Here is an 8,313-nt window from a genome sequence, read left to right as displayed (position 1 = left end):
CCGAGAAATGTTGCCATTTCTCTTCCCGATGAGCTTTTCCCTGTTCATTCGCCATTACTAAGGGATTCTCAGTTGATTTCTTTTCCTCCCCTTACTGATATGCTTAAGTTAAGGGGGTTCTCTCGCCCAATTCAGGTTATGTAGTTGATTGTCTCTTAATTGGTTCACTGACCAATATGAGACAGAAACCGATTCAGCAGTTTTGTTCGCTACTACTATCAAACACAGGTCGAAGTTTCCATTCAGTCATTAATTCCAACTTTCAAATGTTGTTGTTTCAGCTTTCGCTTACTAGAAGCAACATAATACTCGCTGCAATACAGACCTCGGGAAACCCTCACCGTGAATAAGGTTCACTCACATATTTCACTACATTTTGCGTGGGATTGGAGATGAGGCTACTCGTTCTTGCTCAGTACTAGGCTGAAAATTAACGAAACTTCGTTACAAACGTTCACATGTTGATGTTTCCGCTTTCGCGTACTCGAAACAACATAATACTAGTCTTTGTAATTTAGTTTCATAATTTCAACTGTTCTCATGCAGAATTTTTGCTCATTCTTATCCCAAATTTTGACCTGGCTACTAGTTACACTCCTTGTACTTATTGCAAAATGACCACAAATTTCAACAGCTTTCACATGTTGCTGTTTCGGCTTTCGCTTACTACAGTCAACATAATACTCGTTGCAAAATAAGTGCTCGGCATCTGCAATTTTCCAAAGACGAAGTTTCGCCAGTTCAATTTTCGCTCGCCAATTATGGCTACTAATTCACACGGTACTGAGCTCAACAACATTAAATTTGTTCAGCAAGACTTTCACATGTTGATGTTTTGGCTTTCGCCTACTAGAAGCAACATAATACTCGTCTTGTTAGCTCATTCAATGAGAATAGCTTTTCCCGTTGAGAATTTTTGCCTTCAATTGGCGTTGTAGTGAGTTTGGCTACTCAGATCACCAAATACTTGTGACAATTCGAACCAGAAATGTTTTCAATTTTCACATGCTGATGTTTCGGATTCAACCTACTAGAAGCAGCATAATACTTGTATTCAACAATTTCTGTATCAAATCCCAGTTTTCTCTGGTGCATCTTTGCCAAACTATTCCAAACTGCCTGAGTCTGAATACCAATTACAGGTACTAGTAAATGCACGTTACTAAGGACTATATAGTTCTAGGTTACTGTACACAACGACGTTCACATGTTGATGTTTCAGCTGCCGCTTACTAGAAACAACATAATACTTATCGTGCATACCTTTCCATAACTTGTCCTTTTCAGATGCATTAGTTTCCCTTTGTCTTGGCTTCTACAGTCAGACTGGCTACTAGTAACAGCACAGTACTAATCACATATCGTTCTACAGTTTGCAGACAACTTTCACATGTTGATGTTTCAGCTTTCGCCTACTAGAAACAACATAATACTCGCTGTATACATTTGTAGTTCTCTATGTAACTTTCATGTGAAGAAGTTTCGCCAGTCTTTTTGACTGTCTCAAATCTGAGTCATGCTTAGGCTACTAGTTGCTTCATAGTACTTATCGCCTCGAGATCATTGAACAAAACTTGATTTTCACATGTTGCTGTTTCAGCTTCCGCTTACTAGAAACAACATAATACTAGTCTCATTAAGTTCCGTCTCTTTGCAATTTTCTTATGAAGAAAATTCGCCATCACAATGACTCCAGCAGTTCTTGATCAAGGAATGCAATCATTGATCAGAATGCTATTATTTGAATCGGTTCTGCTTTAAGTGTTCCAATTTTATTGGAAGCACCAACAATAGAACATCAATGTGTTCAATCGAGAGTTATATAACCCTGAATCGGACGCAGTCAACAGCCGAAGCCGAGACCGCCTTTTGCGTTAGAGAGGTCGGTAAACAAATCTTGCGATTCATACCGAATTAACACATATAGCTGTGCTCCTCTTCGTAAAGCGAGCCAAGTGATCCCCTGTTGAAGGATGTATTTGGACCAATCTAGTAGCATTTGGTTTCCAACAAGCTCTCCCAAGTTAGCTTACTTATTGGGCTTTTCAACCAATTCGGTTGGCTACAAGCATCATCAAAGTACTAGCCACAGTTTGATCGCAAAATTCTACGACTTTCACATGTTGATGTTTCGGCTTGCGCTTAGCCTACTATAAGCAACATAATACTAGTCATATCATAGAGCGTGATCAGCTTGTGACGTTCTCATGATGAAGTTTCACCAACAGTGTCTCACTTCGAGCTTAAATCCAGCTACTAGTAACTACACAGTACTGACTGCAACGATAACTTTTATCTATACCTTTCACATGCTGCGCTTTCGGCCAGGGCCTACTAACGTCAACATAATACTCGATATAAACTTTTGTTCATGATGCAGCTTCCCCATGCAGAAGTTTCGCCTTCAAATGCTCTCTTGGCCATATGACGTAAGAAAAGGTTACTAGTAACATCACAGTACTAGCCACAGTTTGATTGCAAAATTCTACGACTTTCACATGTTGATGTTTCGGCTTGCGCTTAGCCTACTAGAAGCAACATAATACTAGTCATATCATAGAGCGTGATCAGCTTGTGACGTTCTCATGATGAAGTTTCACCAACAGTGTCTCATTTCGAGCTTAAATCCAGCTACTAGTAACTACACAGTACTGACTGCAACGCTAACTTTTATCTATACCTTTCACATGCTGCGCTTTCGGCCAGGGCCTACTAACGTCAACATAATACTCGATATAAACTTTTGTTCATGATGCAGCTTCCCCATGCAGAAGTTTCGCCTTCAAATGCTCTCTTGGCCATATGACGTAACACAAGGTTACTAGTAACATCACAGTACTAGCCACAATTTGATCGCAAAATTCTACGACTTTCACATGTTGATGTTTCGGCTTGCGCTTAGCCTACTATAAGCAACATAATACTAGTCATATCATAGAGCGTGATCAGCTTGTGACGTTCTCATGATGAAGTTTCACCAACAGTGTCTCACTTCGAGCTTAAATCCAGCTACTAGTAACTACACAGTACTGACTGCAACGATAACTTTTATCTATACCTTTCACATGCTGCGCTTTCGGCCAGGGCCTACTAACGTCAACATAATACTCGATATAAACTTTTGTTCATGATGCAGCTTCCCCATGCAGAAGTTTCGCCTTCAAATGCTCTCTTCGCCATATGACGTAAGAAAAGGTTACTAGTAACATCACAGTACTAGCCACAGTTTGATTGCAAAATTCTACGACTTTCACATGTTGATGTTTCGGCTTGCGCTTAGCCTACTAGAAGCAACATAATACTAGTCATATCATAGAGCGTGATCAGCTTGTGACGTTCTCATGATGAAGTTTCACCAACAGTGTCTCATTTCGAGCTTAAATCCAGCTACTAGTAACTACACAGTACTGACTGCAACGCTAACTTTTATCTATACCTTTCACATGCTGCGCTTTCGGCCAGGGCCTACTAACGTCAACATAATACTCGATATAAACTTTTGTTCATGATGCAGCTTCCCCATGCAGAAGTTTCGCCTTCAAATGCTCTCTTGGCCATATGACGTAACACAAGGTTACTAGTAACATCACAGTACTAGCCACAATTTGATCGCAAAATTCTACGACTTTCACATGTTGATGTTTCGGCTTGCGCTTAGCCTACTAGAAGCAACATAATACTAGTCATATCATGGAGCGTGATCAGCTTGTGACGTTCTCATGATGAAGTTTCACCAACAGTGTCTCATTTCGAGCTTAAATCCAGCTACTAGTAACTACACAGTACTGACTGCAACGATAACTTTTATCTATACCTTTCACATGCTGCGCTTTCGGCCAGGGCCTACTAATGTCAACATAATACTCGATATAAACTTTTGTTCATGATGCAGCTTCCCCATGCAGAAGTTTCGCCTTCAAATGCTCTCTTGGCCATATGACGTAACACAAGGTTACTAGTAACATCACAGTACTAGCCACAATTTGATCGCAAAATTCTACGACTTTCACATGTTGATGTTTCGGCTTGCGCTTAGCCTACTAGAAGCAACATAATACTAGTCATATCATAGAGCTTGATCAGCTTGTGACATTCTCATGATGAAGTTTCACCAACAGTGTCTCATTTTGAGCTTAAATCCAGCTACTAGTAACTACACAGTACTGACTGCAACAATAACTTTTATCTATACCTTTCACATGCTGCGTTTTCGGCCAAGGCCTACTAACGTCAACATAATACTCGATATAAAATTTTGATCATGATGCAGCTTTCCCATGCAGAAGTTTCGCCTTCAAATGCTCTCTTGGCCATATGACGGAACACCAGGTTACTAGTAACATCACAGTACTAGCCACAGTTTGATTGCAAAATTCTACGACTTTCACATGTTGATGTTTCGGCTTGCGCTTAGCCTACTAGAAGCAACATAATACTAGTCATATCATAGAGCGTGATCAGCTTGTGACGTTCTCATGATGAAGTTTCACCAATAGTGTTTCATTCGAATTGGTTCTGCTTTAAGCTCTCCAATTGTTTTGGATGAACCAGTTTTGCCCTTCGAAGCCACTTTTGTGAGCTTTTGTGGGTCTTTACCAAGAGGATATACCTCAAGGCCTCTTTCAATTCCTTTAAGTTCTTTCAACTCCTTTACAGTTTCTAGGTTCACATAGCTGCAAACCTTATTTCTAGTTTTAAGTCTGGCCAACTTGGGGAGAGTTGGTGCAGACCGTGACCAATTCTAGTAGGATGCCACAACAAGAATGTGATCAACTTAGCTTGTCGATGAACCTGCCCCACATTCAAACAACTCTATCGCCTTTTCCTCGTATAGTTATATGCGAGGGCCTCTCATAGAGAGCGCTGTTAGCAACCTTTTCCACATAGACGATAAAGTTGTGAGTGTTTTGCACATGGCTGTTGTCATCACCACGTGACGAGTCAACTCAGCTTGACTCTCTACACTCCGACAAGCTTTGCACATACGCCTTTAGTTCAGTATGTGTCTTTAATCTGACTCCGGTGCCTCAAGCCGGAAAAATTGTCAGATTATGATCATTATCGGTTAGTCATCCCGATGCAAGATCGTATCGTACTGTCTTTGTCTACCTCCAGATTCCGAAGAACAGGAGGAGACTCTCCCAGACCTACATATCTGGGAGAATGTTCAGAGGGCGAGAAGCTGTGGATTACTCTCCCCTAAGAACTGACTAAACTTTACCCTCGTCCAAGGTAAGTTTATTTTAGCTAGCCTTCTATGTAAAGGATCTGAGGCTAAGCTGTGTTTTTTCGAGCCTTTGGCTCGGAGCAAGTTCAGTGGGCGCCCCGAGTAGCTCAACTCTTTCCCACTGAACAGCGCAACGCTCTGTCACTCGCTGGGATTTTTGCGTGTCGGTTCTAACCACGCGACTTGTGGACCTTTTTAGGCCTTTCTCATTCACAAGTCTATAGCTGGGCTTCTATAACCCAGCTTCTGAGATCTAGATAGCTGCAGTTCTGCTAGGCTGCTTTTGCTAACTAGTCTCCCTTTAAGCAGTCCCTTGCCATGACTGCTGAACTATGTATCCACACAAGTAGTTTTTGAGCTCGATACATAATTCGAGATTGGTTGCCAAGCAATCTCTAGCGACAGAGCGTCATGCGCACTACAGACATGGCCTCTACCAGCAGCCATGCCCGAAGGAATCAATCACTGATCCTTCCGCAGGTTCCCCTACGGAAACCTTGTTACGACTTTTACTTCCTCTAGACAATTAAGCTCGATCCGCTTCATCCCGTTGCCGGAGACCGAAGTCCCAACAGTAGGAATTTGCAATTCTTGCTTAACTATCCAATCAGTAGTAGCGACGGGCGGTGTGTACAAAGGGCAGGGACGTAATCCCTATGAGTTGTTGACTCATAAGTACCAGGAATTCCTGGTTCACGTCTGCAAGTTACAACAGACGATCCCCTTGAAGCGCTGTACTTTTCTCTGATTGCCCAGTCCATTTCGGACCAAGGGCTGAGTACTCAATCTAAAAGTACACAGTGTAGCGCGCGTGCAGTCCAGAACATCTAAGGGCATCACAGACCTGTTATAGCCTCACTTCATCTGCGGTATTTAATTCCGCATAGTTCCTCTAAGAAGTGTTTGAATTCACATATAGTGAATTTCATTATTTAGATGGAGAAGATCTCGTTCGTTATCGGAATTAACCAGACAGATCACTCCACTAACTAAGAACGGCCATGCACCACCGCCCATATAATCATGAAAGATATTCAATCTGTCAATCCTTAAGATGTCTGGACCGGGTGAGTTTTCCCGTGTTGAGTCAAATTAAGCCGCAGGCTCCACTCCTGGTGGTGCCCTTCCGTCAATTCCTTTAAGTTTCGATTTTGCAACCATACTTCCCCCGGAACCAATAAACTTTGGTTTCCCGGTTAATCTCTTGCCAAGTCAAGATCGACTTTGACAAATTGTAGGTTGGTATAGTTTATGGTCAGAATTACGAGGGTATCTAATCCTCTTCAATACTCTGACTTTCGTTCTTGATTAATGAAAACATTCTTGGCAAATGCTTTCGCAGTAGTTTGTCTTGCCACGATCCAAGAATTTCACCTCTAACGTAGCAATACAAATGCCCCCGTCTGTTCCTTTCAATCATTACCGCACTCAGCCAACCGGCATCAATCGAGTAGCGGGTCATTCTCCATTATTCCATGCTTTATTATTCGATCCCAAAGGATGCTTTGAACACTCTAATTTTCTCAGGGTGAAAACACCGTTTCCACAGTTCGTCACATTTAAGTGCAAACTATTTCTTCGATGCGAAGGATGAGCGGAACGAGTCAACAGATTTAACTGAAGACCATGTTGCCGTTCTACTCAAACAGATCCAACTATGAGCTTTTTAAACGCAGCAACTATTGCATACGCTTGTAGAGGCTGGTATTACCGCGGCTGCTGGCACCAGACTTGCCCTCTACTCGTTCATCAATGGAGCTTTTAAGTCCATTCCATTCTGATTACAAACCATAAAGGTTCATATCATTATTTCTAGTCACTACCTCCTCGTGCGGAGAGTGGGTAATTTGCGTGCCTGCTGCCTTCCTTGGATGTGGTAGCCGTTTCTAAGGCTCCCTCTCCGGAATCGAACCCTGATTCCCCGTTACCCGTCACAACCATGGTAGTCCGTTACACTACCATCATAGGTTGATAGGTCAGAAATTCGGAAGTTCCGTCCCCAAGCCGAAGCTATCTGGGATCTTTCAGTTACTAGGACTCATCACGGGATGTGTCTGTACTTAGCAAATCACCCGGTGTAGTCTTGTAAAAGTCTCCGACAGTGTCGGACAATCAGCATGCATTAGCTGCAGGGTTACCGCAGTTATTCATTTAGCTTGCAAATCAACTAATAGATAGTAACTGATTTAATGAGCCATTCGCGGTTCCACTTTTTCAAGCTTCGCTTGCACATGCATGGCTTAGTCTTTCAGACAAGCATATGGCAACTGACAGGATCAATCAGTTTAATTGTACTTTGAACAATCTTTCGATTTGTTCGAATTTAGAAAGACATAGCCTTGCGGCCTCGTCAATCTTGCTTTGAGCTTTTTAAATCACGAAGAGTTTCAATGCATGCTTTGGCATGGCTACTAGTTACTACACAGTACTCTACACACTTAGAGTTACCCACGATTACACATTTCACATGCTGATGTTTCGGCTCGCGCGTACTAGAAACAGCATAATACTATGTGTACTGGTAGATAGCGCTCTGTGAGCATTTCCCATGAGCAGGTTTTGCCCTCCAAATCTCTGTTCTACTGTTACCAATACCGGCTAACAACTGTATCATACTAGGGAGAATTGACTCATGATTTAAAAACCAGATGTTCACATGTCGATGTTTCGGCTCTCGCCTACTAGAAACAACATAATACTAGTCTGTTAAAAATCTCAATCACGCCGCCTCTTCAGATACAGAAGTTTTACCTTTTATTGGTTAGAGAACAGCTTTCCAGCTGTCGACATGGTTACTAGTAACAACACCGTACTCAACACAAAAACTTTTCAACTTCACAACTTTCACATGCTGATGTTTCTGCTTTCGCATACTAGAAACAGCATAATACTTATTGTTTTGTCAAGTAATTTGTGTGTCTTTCCCATGTGAAGTTTCACCGGTCAACAATGTTTCCCTGACCAATTACGGCTACTAGTAGCTGTATAATACTAGGGAAAATGATTGAGGATTTAATATCAGATTTTCACATGTTGATGTTTCGGCTTTCGCCTACTAGAAACAACATAATACTAGTCTGCTAAGA

At 41.9% G+C, this 8,313-nt stretch overlaps 1 non-coding gene and 1 pseudogene across 1 annotated transcript in view; both read right to left on the bottom strand.

Moving 5' to 3' along the window:
• LOC142357886 (large subunit ribosomal RNA) overlaps nucleotides 1-140 on the bottom strand; it is a 3,522-nt gene extending 3,382 nt beyond the window's left edge. Inside the window, exon 1 of the ribosomal RNA XR_012761724.1 lies at nucleotides 1-140. This exon is cut by the window's left edge and continues 3,382 nt beyond it. This is a non-coding gene — a ribosomal RNA (large subunit ribosomal RNA).
• A 1,683-nt stretch (nucleotides 141-1,823) lies between these two features.
• Nucleotides 1,824-1,975, bottom strand: LOC142357885 (5.8S ribosomal RNA; annotated as a pseudogene).
• Between the last annotated feature and the right edge of the window lie 6,338 nt (nucleotides 1,976-8,313).

Source organism: Convolutriloba macropyga, unplaced genomic scaffold, assembly GCF_964194025.1.
Source record: "Convolutriloba macropyga unplaced genomic scaffold, txConMacr16.3 SCAFFOLD_2275, whole genome shotgun sequence".
In the NCBI taxonomy this organism is placed as follows: Eukaryota; Metazoa; Xenacoelomorpha; order Acoela; family Convolutidae; genus Convolutriloba; species Convolutriloba macropyga.
Note: the sequence above shows the minus strand (reverse complement) of the source record. Positions and strands in the feature narration are given on the sequence as shown.